The following is a 12921-nucleotide window of genomic DNA, read 5'->3' as shown; positions in this document are numbered from 1 at the left end:
TATCAACTGAATTGCCTGAGGACAAGCAAAGGTTTAAGCTTGGGGGAGTTGATACGTCTCCAACGTATCTACTTTTCCAAACACTTTTGCCCTTGTTTTGGACTCTAACTTGCATGATTTGAATGAAACTAACCCGGATTGGTGCTGTTTTCCGCAGAACTACCATGATGTTGTTTTTATGTGTAGAAAAGAAAAGTTCTCGAAATGTCCTGGAAATCCACGGAGGCAGTTGAGGGAGTCCTGGATTAGGGGGTGTCCGGATGGCCGGACTATGACCTTTGGTCGGACTCCCGGACTATGAAGATACAAGATTGAAGACTTCGTCCCGTGTCCGGATAGGACTTTCCTTGGCGTGGAAGGCAAGCTTGGCGATACAATATGTAGATATCCTCCCATTGTAACCGACTCTGTGTAACCCTAGCCCTCTTCGGTATCTATATAAACCGGAGAGTTTTAGTCCGTAGGACGAACAACAATCATACCGTAGGCTAGCTTCTAGGGCTTAGCCTCTCTGATCTCGTGGTAGATCAACTCTTGTACTACCCATATCATCAATATTAATCAAGCAGGAGTAGGGTTTTACCTCCATCGAGAGGGCCCGCACCTGGGTAAAAACATCGTGTCCCTTGTCTCCTGTTACCATCCGCCTAGACGCACAGTTCGGGACCCCCTACCCGAGATCCGCCGGTTTTGACACCAACATTGGTGCTTTCATTGAGAGTTCCTCTGTGTCGTCACCTTTAGGCCTGATGGCTTCTTCGATCATCAACCACGACGCGGTCCAGGGTGAGACTTTTCTCCCCGGACAGATCTTCATATTCAGCGGCTTTGCACTACGGGCCAATTCGCTTGGCCATCTGGAGCAGATCGAAAGCTACGCCCCTGGCCATCAGGTCAGATTTGGAAGTTTAAACTACACGACTGACATCCGCAGAGACATGATCTTCGACAGATTCGAGCCGTAGCCGAGCGCGCCGCACTGTCACGATGGGCATGATCTAGCTCTGCCGCCGGATAGTGCCCAGAGTGCCGCTCAGGTGTCTGCTCCGACCCTCAGCTCGGAGCCGACTGCGCCGGTCGAGGACGGGTGGCTAGACGCCACCTCGGGGGCTACAATCTCTACGGCGATCGAGCCGAACACCAATCTTGTCCCTCGCGGAGCTCGTGACTCCAAGGTGCCGGACTCCTTTCCGGACTCTGAATCTTCCGCACCCCTTCCGATCGAACCCAATTGGGCTCCAATCATGGAGTTCGCCACCACGGACGTCTTTCAGCACTCTCCCAATGGCGACATCCTGAATTTACTAAAGTCTCTCTCTTTGTTAGGAGAGCCCTAGCCGGACTGTGGTCAGCAAGGTTGGGATGCGGACGACAAAGAAATTCGAAACCCACCCACCACCCACTTCGTAGCCACTGTCGACGATTTAACCGACATGCTCGACTACGACTCTGAAGACATCGACGGTATGGACGCCGATGAAGGAGACGACCAAGAACCAGCACATATAGGGCACTGGAAAGCCACCTCGTCATATGACATATACATGGTGGACACCCCAAAAGCAGGGAATGGCGATGAAAAAACGGAGGATGACCCCTCCAAGAAACAACCTAAGCGCCGGCGTCAGCGGCGCTGCTCTAAATCCCGCGAAAGCAAAAATGGCGAGTCCGACACTGGAGATAACAACACCCCGGACAGTGCCGAAGACAACCCCCTCTAGCAGGATTCAACGCAGGAGGACGGAGAAGCCAGCCCTCATGAGAGAGCGGCAGATAGGGAGGTCGAGGACGACAATTATATGCCTCCCTCCGAATATGAGGCAAGCCTCGACGACGACGAATTAGTCGTGCCTAGGGATCCCGCCGAACAAGAGCGTTTCAAACGCAGGCTTATGGCCACAACAAACAGCCTCAAAAGAAAACTGCAGCAGCTTAGAGCTGACCATGATTTGCTAGCCGACAAATGGACTGAAGTCCTGGTGGCCGAAGAGTAAAACTCGAGCGCCCCTCCAAGAGCTACCCAAAGCGCAGGCTTCTATCCCAACTAGAGGAGGAAGCAACTAAACCTATATCACCAGTGTATGATGCGGTCGATCGGCCACCCCGTGGCCGTGACAGAGAAGCCTCTCGGCCCTCAACTCAAGCCGCACCCCGGCGCCGCTCAAAAAATACCAGGGCACGGGGAAATGCACCAGACCTGCGAGACATATTGGAGGACAAGGAAAGGCAAACAAGATCAATCTACGGATCGCGTGGGCACCCCACGTCACGTGACGATAACCGTCACGCCGGATATGGCAAATACGGCCAGGCCGAACACAACAGACAAAGCTCATCCGAGCTACGTCGTGATATAGCCCAGTACAGAGGCGTCGCAAACCCACTATGCTTCACAGATGAAGTAATGGATCATCAAATCCCCAAGGGTTTTAAACCCATAAACATCGAATCATATGATGGCACAACAGATCCTGCGGTATGGATCGAGGATTATCTCCTTCATATCCACATGGCCCGTAGTGATGATCTACACGCCATCAAATACCTCCCGCTCAAGCTTAAAGGACCAGCTCGGCATTGGCTTAACAGCCTGCCAGCAGAGTCAATTAGTTGCTGGGAGGACCTGGAATCCGCATTCCTTGACAACTTCTAGGGCACTTATGTGCGACCACCAGACACCGATGACCTAAGCCACATAATTCAGCAGCCAGAGGAATCTTGCCAGACAATTCTAGACGCGGTTCCTAACCAAGAAAAATCAAATGGTCGACTGTCCGGACGCAGAGGCCCTTGCAGCCTTCAGGCATAACATCCGAGACGAATGGCTTGCCCGGCACCTAGGACAGGAAAAGCCGAAATCTATGGCAGCCCTCACGACACTCATGACCCGCTTTTGCGCGGGAGAAGACAGCTGGCTAGCTCATAGCAATAACATGACCAAGAGCCCTGGTAGCTCAAATACCAAGGACAACAATGGCAGGTCGCGTCATAACAAGCACAAGCGCCGCATTAACGGCAATAATACTGAGGATACGGCAGTTAATGCCGGATTCAGAGGCTCTAAACCCGGTCAGTGGAAGAAGCCATTCAAAAGAAATCCTCCGGGCCCATCTAGTTTAGACCGGATACTCGATCGCTCGTGCCAGATACACGGCACCCCCGAACAACCAGCCAATCACACCAACAGGGATTGTTGGGTGTTCAAGGAGGCAGGCAAGTTAAGTGCCGAAAATAGAGACAAGGGGCTGCATAGCGATGACGAGGAGGAGCCCCGGCCGCCGAACAACAGAGGACAGAAGGGCTTCCCCTCACAAGTGCGGACGGTGAACATGATATACGCAACCCATATCCCCAAAAGGGAACGGAAGCGTGCTCTCAAGGACGTCTATGCGTTGGAGCCAGTCGCCCCAAAGTTCAACCCATGGTCCTCCTGCCCGATCACTTTTGATCGAAGGGACCACCCCACTAGCATTCGTCACGGCAGATTCGCCACATTGGTCCTAGACCCAACCATTGACGGATTTCACCTCACTAGAGTCCTCATGGACGGCGGTAGCAGCCTGAACCTGCTTTATAGGGATACAGTGCGAAAAATGGGTATAGATCCCTCGAGGATTAAACCCATAAAGACGACCTTTAAAGGCGTCATACCAGGTGTAGAAGCCAGCTGTACAGGCTCAGTTACACTCGAAGTGGTCTTCGGATCCCCGGATAATTTCCGAAGCGAAGAGTTAATCTTTGACATAGTCCCATTCCACAGTGGCTATCACGCCCTGCTCGAACGAACCGCATTCGCAAATTTAATGCGGTGCTGCACTACGCATATCTCAAGCTCAAGATGCCAAGCCCTCGTGGAGTCATTACGGTCAATGGAAACACCGAACACTCTCTCCGAATAGAGGAGCACACGGCGGCCCTGGCGGCGGAAGTACAAAGTAGCCTCTCAAGGCAATTCTCCAATCCGGCTGTTAAACGTCCAGACAACATCAAGCGCACCTGAAGTAACCTACAACAAAACCGGCTGGCACGTTCCGAGCAAGCATAGCAGTGCGGCCCCAACCCCAGCCCTCGCGAGATTGCGATAGCAGTACCACACATACATAATTACGCTCTGGAAATACCATGGGCATAAGGGGAGGGGCACAACCACGGCACGCCCAGAATGCGGCTCAACCGCACTAGGGGCTCCCGATTTTGCCATTTCTTATTTTTTATATATATACTTTCAGGACTCCACTATTCGGAAGGCATGTCCAGCAATACAATCGCCGAACACACGATGCAACAGCCAGGGAGACAACAAGCCACGTCAAATGTCCAGGTGGTCTCTATAACGAGCTAAATACCTGTCTTACTTAAAGTCTCGCAGCTTGCCCGGGACAGGTCAAATAATCCCATCTCTTGCATATTGCACTATTTGTATCGTCCTGCTCTCATAGCAGCCCCTTTTAATAAACAATACATAGCTCTTGTCTGTTATTGTATTCATTTATTTTTATATAAATATGTTCAGTCATGACATTATGCAACCGTACACTTTGGTACGGCCAATACACCAGGGGCTTAAGTACCCCATAATACGGTGTGAGAAGACCGAACACTCTCATGAGTGCGGCACCCCGAACTTATAGCACTATATGCATTGGCTCCGAATCATGTCTTGGGTCAATAGTTGGGTTTGCCCGGCTCCCATGTTTTGGTACCTTACGTTCCGCTATGTCGGCTAACGTAGCGCTGGGAGAACTACTGCGATTATGCCCCAGTTGAGCTGGGTTAACACCTCAGTAGAGAAAGCTAAAACTGACCGTCATGATAGGGCGAGAGACCGGTTGCTGTTCGAGAGGTTTTTCGAGTCCTTAAAGACTTATGCCGCTTAGAGCGAGGAGCTGGCTTTGTCCAGCCTAGGCGTGGATAGCGCCCCGAACTCGGTCTTCCGAATACTAGGGGCTTCACCGAAATTTAAAATTATAGAATTCTATAGCTAAGTGAGAGTGATAAAGCATTATAAATCCGATGGCCTTGTTTGTTGTGCTGAGCGCCTCCCTCGATGGACCCAAAAATGGGAACAAGAGCACTCAGGTTTATCCCAAACACCCCAGCACTTGTGGCATGGGGGTAGAAGCCGACGACTTGCATCTCTCAGATTTAATAAACGGCCGCACAGAATATTTTAAATTCAAAAAGCGTTGCTTAGCGCATATGAAGAAGTTTTCAGCGCACAGGACAAACACGAGCGAGTTTACTCAAAAATTACCTCCCTGGTACATTCATCCGCCACACGATGGGCACCCTTCAGGACGCCCTCATAATACATCTCGGGCCTGCGATGCTCCTTCCCCTCCGGTGGCCCTTCTGTCACCAGCTTCTCAGCATCCAGCTTGCCCCAGTGCACTTTAGCACGGGCAAAAGCCCTACGGGCGCCTTCGATCCATACGGAGCGCTTGATGACTTCAAGCCGGGGACACGCATCCACCAGCCACCGCACCAGCCCAAAGTAGCTCAAAGGCATGACCTCCCCAGGCCACAGCCGGCCTATCAGGCCCTTCATGGCCTGTTCGGCTGCCTTATGAAGCTCGACTAGCTGCTTCAGCTGGTCGCTCAGGGGCACCGGGGGTTCGGTCTCAGCATACTGGGACCAGAACACCTTCTCCGTCGAGCTCCCTTCCTCGGCCCGGTAGAATGCGGCGGCGGAGGATACACTATGGGGCAGATCTGCGAATGCTCCTGGAGAGCTCCGGATTCGGGTAAGTAACAGGTAATTTACTTTCACGTGCTTGCTTTGCATAAACAATGCCTTACCCGCCGCAATCCTTTTCATCGCCTCAATTTCCTGGAGGGCTTTTTGGGCTTCGGCCTTGGCAGATCTGGCGCTTTCAAGTGCCAAGGCAAGCTCGGACTCTCGAGTCTTTGAGTCAAGCTCTAACCTCTCATGTTTTTTCACAAGAGCATCGAGCTCTTGCCGCACCTCCGCCACCTGCGCCTCTCGCTTCTCTCGCTCTGAGCGCTCCATGGCTGCATTGTCTTCGGCCTTGGAAAGCGCTTCCTTCAGGGTCGCCACCTCGGTTGTGGCCCCTGTAATATTCACGTCGGTCATGTCATCATTTGCAACCAGGTACTTATATATACAATTACATAAGGTACTACATACCTTCTTTGTCCTCGAGCTGCTTCTTGGCAAGGTCGAGCTCGTTCTCGGACCGCTCAAGGCTCTGCTTCAATGCATCGACCTCCATAGTTAGTGCGGCAGAGGTCAGTAGCGCAGCCTGCATTCCCATATTGACATATTTATGTTAGACTCCTGCGTATATCTATTTAGATTCTCAGTCCGGCTTTTCTTTCCGAACACCACACTGAGCATCAGGGGCTACTGTCTATGCGGTAACATTTTTACATGTTTTAAATACATACCTCGAAACCGGTTAGAAGACTGGTACAGGCTTCCGTCAGTCCGCTCTTGGCGGACTGAACCTTCTGGATCACCGCACTCATAACAGTGCGATGCTCTTCATCGATGGAGGCGCCATTAAGCACCTCCAGCAAGTTGTCCGGCGCCTCCGGTTGGACGGAGGCCGCCGGCGTCGTAGGCTTGCCCTTCTTGAGAGGGGGCCGCCTGCCGGACTCCGGAATCACTGAAGGTTCCGGAGCGGTGTCCGGCCCAAGGCCGGACTTAGATCCCTCTGGGGCTACGTCCCCTTTGGGCCTGGGGTCCGGGAGGTCGCCTTGTGGCGCCTCCAGGACCACCTCCTCCTGGTTTAGCCCCTCTTGGGACTCCACCTCGGCATCGTCTGTAGGGCGGGGGGAGGTAGCCTGGACAAAGTTTGGTGCTGGGCCGGGTCGAATTCCCACAGATTAAAAGCCCGTCGTTGACACGGGAGAATCTGGCGGAAGAGCATGACCTAGACTACGGTGACGAGTTTAACCTTCCTGTCGATCAGGTCTTTGATGCAGGTTTGAAGTCCGGTCACCTCTGCCGAATTATCCCATGACAGGCCCGTCTCTTTCCATGAGGTGAGCCGTGTGGGGATGCCAGATCGGAATTCAGGGGCCGCTGCCCATTCAGGGTCACGCGGCTCAGTGATGTAAAACCACCCCGATTGCCACCCTTTGATGGTTTCCACGAAGGCGCCCTCGAGCCATGTAACGTTGGCTATCTTGCCCACCATGGCGCCTCCGCACTCCGCTTGTCGGCCACCCACAACCTTCGGCTTGACATTGAATGTCTTCAGCCATAAGCCGAACTGGGGATGGATGCGGAGGAAGACCTCACACACGACGATGAACACCGAGATGTTGAGGATGAAGTTCGGGGCCAGATCGTGGAAGTCCAGGCCGTAGTAGAACATGAGCCCCCGGACGAACGGGTGAAGAGGAAAACCCAGTCCGCGGAGGAAATGGGGGAGGAACACGACCCTCTCATGGGGCCTAGGGGTGGGGATGAGTTGCCCCTCATCTGGAAGTCGGTGTGCGATGTTGTTAGACAAGTATCCGGCCTTCCTCAACTTTTTGATGTGCCCCTCCGTGATGGTGGAGGCCATCCATCTACCTCCCACTCCGGACATGGTTGGAGAAGGTTGAGGTGGGAAGTGCAGACTGGGGCGCTGGAGCTCGAGTGCGCAGGAATGGGTAAGCGAAGGAGGAAGAAGGCGTAGATGGAAAGGGTGGATCCTTATCCCCTTATATGGGCGGCCGAAACTATAAGCCCCCACCAGCCTAATAAAACTCGCTTATCTCCCAAGCGCCGCGATTAATGGCGCGGTTGGGTTACCCACGCCCGTATTGATGAGAATCCCGGAATAAGGGGACACAATCTCTGCTTTGACAAGACGTGGCAAGGAAACCGCCTCGCTAAACACGCTGAGGTGGGACAGTAAAGCGAATAAAGGCTTGGCTGTGGCATGATGTCATGCTGCGGAATGCGTCAGCAGATTAGATTTGTGCGAATATTATTCTCTCTATGGTGGTATGTGGAAACTATTTTACAGAGCCGGACACTATCCTTGTGTTCAACATCTTCTATGAAGTATTCGGAGGAGGAACCCGCCTTGCAATGCTGGAGACAATTTGCGTGTCGGACTCGTCGTCATTGAAGCCTGGTTCAGGGGCTACTTAGGGAGTCCTGGATTAGCGGGTGTCCAGTTGGCCGGACTATGACCTTTAGCTGGACTCCCGGACTATGAAGATACAAGATTGAAGACTTCGTCCCGTGTCCGGATAGGACTTTCCTTGGCGTGGAAGGCAAGCTTGGCAATACGATATGTAGATCTCCTCCCATTGTAACTGAGGGAGTCCTGGATTAGGGGGTGTCCGGATGGCCGGACTATGACCTTTGTCCGGACTCCCGGACTATGAAGATACAAGATTGAAGACTTCGTCCCGTGTCCGGATAGGACTTTCCTTGGCGTGGAAGGCAAGCTTGGCGATATGATATGATGATCTCCTCCCATTGTAACCGACTCTGTGTAACCCTAGCCCTCTCCGGTGTCTATATAAACCGGAGAGTTTTAGTCCGTAGGACGAACAACAATCATACCATAGGCTAGCTTCTAGGGTTTAGCCTCTCTGATCTCGTGGTAGATCAACTCTTGTACTACCCATATCATCAATATTAATCAAGCAGGAGTAGGGTTTTATCTCCATCGAGAGGGCCCGAACCTGGGTAAAAACATCGTGTCCCTTGTCTCCTGTTACCATCCGCCTAGACGCACAGTTCGGGACCCCCTACCCGAGATCCGCCGGTTTTGACACCGACATTGGTGCTTTCATTGAGAGTTCCTCTGTGTCGTCACCCTTAGGCCCGATGGCTTCTTCGATCGTCAACCACGACACGGTCCAGGGTGAGACTTTTCTCTCCGGACAGATCTTCGTATTCGGCGGCTTCGCACTGCGGGCCAACTCGCTTGGCCATCTGGAGCAGATCGAAAGCTACGCCCCTGGCCATCAGGTCAGGTTTGGAAGCTTAAACTACACGGCCGACATCCGAGGGGACTTAATCTTCAACGGATTCGAGCCACAGCTGAGCGCGCCGCACTGTCACGATGGGCATGATCTAGCTCTGCCGCCGGACAGCGCCCAGAGCGCCGCTCAGGTGTCTGCTCCAACCGTTAGCTCGGAGCCGACTGCGCCAGTCTGGGACGGACGGTTGGACGCCGCCCCAGGAGCCGCAATCTCTATGGCGATAGAGTCGAATACCAGTCTAATCCTTCGCGAGGCCTGTGACTTCAAGGTGCCGGACTCCTTTTCGGACTCCGAATCTTCCGCACCCCTTCTGATCGAACCCAATTGGGCTCCGACCATGGAGTTCACCGCCGCAGACGTCTTTCAGCACTCGCCCTTCGGCGATATCCTGAATTCACTAAAGTCTCTCTCTTTGTCAGGAGAGCCCTGGCCGGACTATGGTCAGCAGGGTTGGAATGCGGACGACGAAGAAATTCGAAACCCACCCACCACCCACTTTGTAGCAATTGTCGACGATTTAACCGACATGCTCAACTTCGACTCCGAAGACATCGACGGTATGGACGCCGATGAAGGATACGACCAAGAACCAGCACCTATAGGGCACTGGAAGGCCACCTCATCATATGACATATACATGGTGGACACCCCCAAAGCAGGGGATGGCGATGAAAAAACGGAGGGCGACCCCTCCAAGAAGCAACCCAAGCGCCGACGTCAGCGGCGCCGCTCTAAATCCCGCCAAAGCAAAAACGGCGAGTCCGGCATCGGAGATAACAACACCCCGGACAGTGCCGAAGACAACCCCCTCCAGCAGGATTCAGCGCAGGAGGACGAAGGAGCCGGCCCTCATGAGAGAGCGGCAGACAGGGAGGTCGAGGACGACAATTATATGCCTCCCTCCGAAGATGAGGCAAGCCTCGACGACGATGAATTCGTCGTGCCAGAGGATCCCGTCGAACAAGAGCGTTTCAAACGCAGGCTTATGGCCACGGCGAGCAGCCTCAAGAAAAAATAGCAGCAGCTTAGAGCTGACCAAGACTTGCTAGCCGACAGATGGACTGAAGTCCTGGCGGCCGAAGAGTATAAACTCGAACGCCCCTCCAAGAGTTACCCAAAGCGCAGGCTCCTACCCCAACTAGAGGAGGAAGCAACTAAACCTACATCACCAGTGTACAATGCGCCCGATCGGCCACCCCGTGGCTGCGACAGAGAGGCCTTTCGGCCCTCAACCCAAGCCGCACCCCGGCGCCGCTCCAAGAATACCAGAGCACGGGGAAACACAACAGACCTGCAAGACATATTGGAGGATAAGGCAAGGCAGACAAGATCGATCTACGGATCGTGTGGGCGCCCCATGTCACGTGACGATAACCGTCACGCCGGATATGATAAGTACGGCCAGGCCGAACAGAACAGACAAAGCTCATCCGAGCTACGTCGCGATATAGCCCAGTACAGGGGCGCCGCACACCCACTATGCTTCACAGACGAAGTAATGGATCATCAAATCCCCGAGGGTTTTAAACCCGTAAACATCGAATCATACGATGGCACAACAGATCCCGCGGTATGGATCGAGGATTATCTCCTTCATATCCACATGGCCCATGGTGATGATCTACACGCCATCAAATACCTTCCGCTCAAGCTTAAAGGACCAGCTTGGCATTGTCTTAACAGCCTGCCAGGAAAGTCAATTAGTTGCTGGGAGGACCTGGAATCTGCATTCCTTGACAACTTCCAGGGCACTTATGTGCGACCACCAGACGCCGATGACCTAAGCCACATAATCCAGCAGCCAGAGGAATCGGCCAGACAATTCTGGACACGGTTCCTAACCAAGAAAAATCTGACTGTCCGGACGGAGAGGCCCTTGCAGCCTTCAGGCACAACATCCGAGACGAATGGCTTTCCCGGCACCTAGGACAGGAGAAGCCAAAATCTATGGCAGCCCTCACGACACTCATGACCCGCTTTTGCGCGGGCGAAGACAGCTGGCTATCTCATAGCAATAACATAACCAAGAGCCCTGGCAATTCGGATACCAAGGACAACAATGGCAGGTCACGTCGCAACAAGCACAAGCGCCACACTAACAGCGACAATACTGAGGATACGGCAGTTAATGCCGGATTCAGAGGCTCTAAACCTGGTCAGCGGAAGAAGCCATTCAGAAGAAACCCTCCGGGCCCATCCAGTTTAGACCGGATACTCGATTGCTCGTGCCAAATACACGGCACCCCCGAACAACCAGCCAACCACACCAACAGGGATTGTATGGTGTTCAAGCAGGCAGGCAAGTTAAGTGCCAAAACCAGAGACAAGGGGCTGCATAGCAATGATGAGGAGGAGCCCCGGCCACCGAACAACAGAGGACAGAAGGGCTTCTCCCCGCAAGTGCGGACGGTGAACATGATATACGCAACCCATATCCCCAAAAGGGAGCGGAAGCGTGCTCTCAAGAACATCTATGCATTGGAGCCAGTCGCCCCAAAGTTCAACCCATGGTCCTCCTGCCCGATCACTTTTGATCGAAGGGACCACCCCACTAGCATTCGTCACGGCGGATTCGCCGCATTGATCCTAGACCCAATCGTTGACGGATTTCACCTCACTAGAGTCCTCATGCACGGCGGCAGCAGCCTGAACCTTCTTTATCAGGATACAGTGTGAAAAATGGGTATAGATCTGTCATGGATTAAACCCACAAAGACAACCTTTAAAGGCGTCATACCAGGTGTAGAAGCCAGCTGTACAGGCTCAGTTACACTCGAAGTGGTCTTTGGATCCCCGGATAATTTCCGAAGCGAAGAGTTAATCTTCGACATAGTCCCATTCCGCAGCGGCTATCACGCCCTGCTCGGACGAACCGCATTCGCAAAATTCAATACGGTGCCGCACTATGCATATCTCAAGCTCAAGATGCCAGGCCCTCGCGGAGTCATTACGGTAAATGGAAACACTGAACGCTCTCTCCGAACAGAGGAGCACACGGCGGCCCTGGCGGCGGAAGTACAGAGTAACCTCTCAAGGCAATTCTCCAATCCGGATGTTAAACGTCCGGACGGCGTCAAGCGCGCCCGAAGTAACCTACAACAAAACCGGCTGGCACGTTCCGAGCAAGCATAGCAGTGCGGCCCCAACCCCAGCCCTCGCCAGATGGCGATATTGGTACCACGTGTACGTAATTACGCTTTGGAAATACCATGGGCATGAGGGGAGGGGCACAACCACGGCACGCCCAGAATGCGGCTCAACCGCACTTAGGGGCTCCCCTATTCTGCCGTTTCCTTTTTTATATACTTTCAGGACCCAACTATTCGGAAGGCCTGTCCGGCAATACACTTATTTTGTAGATTAGATTTGTGCAGATATTATTCTCTCTACGGTGGTATGTGGAACTTATTTTGCAGAGCCGGACACTATCCTTGTGTTCAACATCTTCTATGAAGTATTCGGAGGAGGAACCCGCCTTGCAATGCCGAAGACAATTTGCGCGCCGGACTCGTCGTCATTGAAGCCTGGTTCAGGGGCTACTGAGGGAGTCCTAGATTAGGGGGTGTCCGGATGTCCAGACTATGACCTTTGGCCGGACTCCCGGACTATGAAGATACAAGATTGAAGACTTCGTCCCGTGTCCGGATAGGACTTTCCTTTGCATGGAAGGCAAGCTTGGCAATATGATATGAAGATCTCCTCCCATTGTAACTGACTCTGTGTAACCCTAGCCCTCTCCGGTATCTATATAAACCGGAGAGTTTTAGTCCGTAGGACGAACAACAATCATACCATAGGCTAGCTTCTAGGGTTTAGCCTCTCTGATCTCATGGTAGATCAACTCTTGTACTACCCATATCATCAATATTAATCAAGCAGGAGTAGGGTTTTACCTCCATCGAGAGGGCCCGAACCTGGGTAAAAACATCGTGTCCCTTGTCTCCTGTTACCATCCGCCTAGACGCA

The sequence above is a fragment of the Triticum aestivum genome, chromosome 6B (genome assembly GCF_018294505.1).
Source record: "Triticum aestivum cultivar Chinese Spring chromosome 6B, IWGSC CS RefSeq v2.1, whole genome shotgun sequence".
NCBI classification, from domain to species: Eukaryota; Viridiplantae; Streptophyta; class Magnoliopsida; order Poales; family Poaceae; genus Triticum; species Triticum aestivum.
This window is presented reverse-complemented; position numbering follows the sequence as displayed.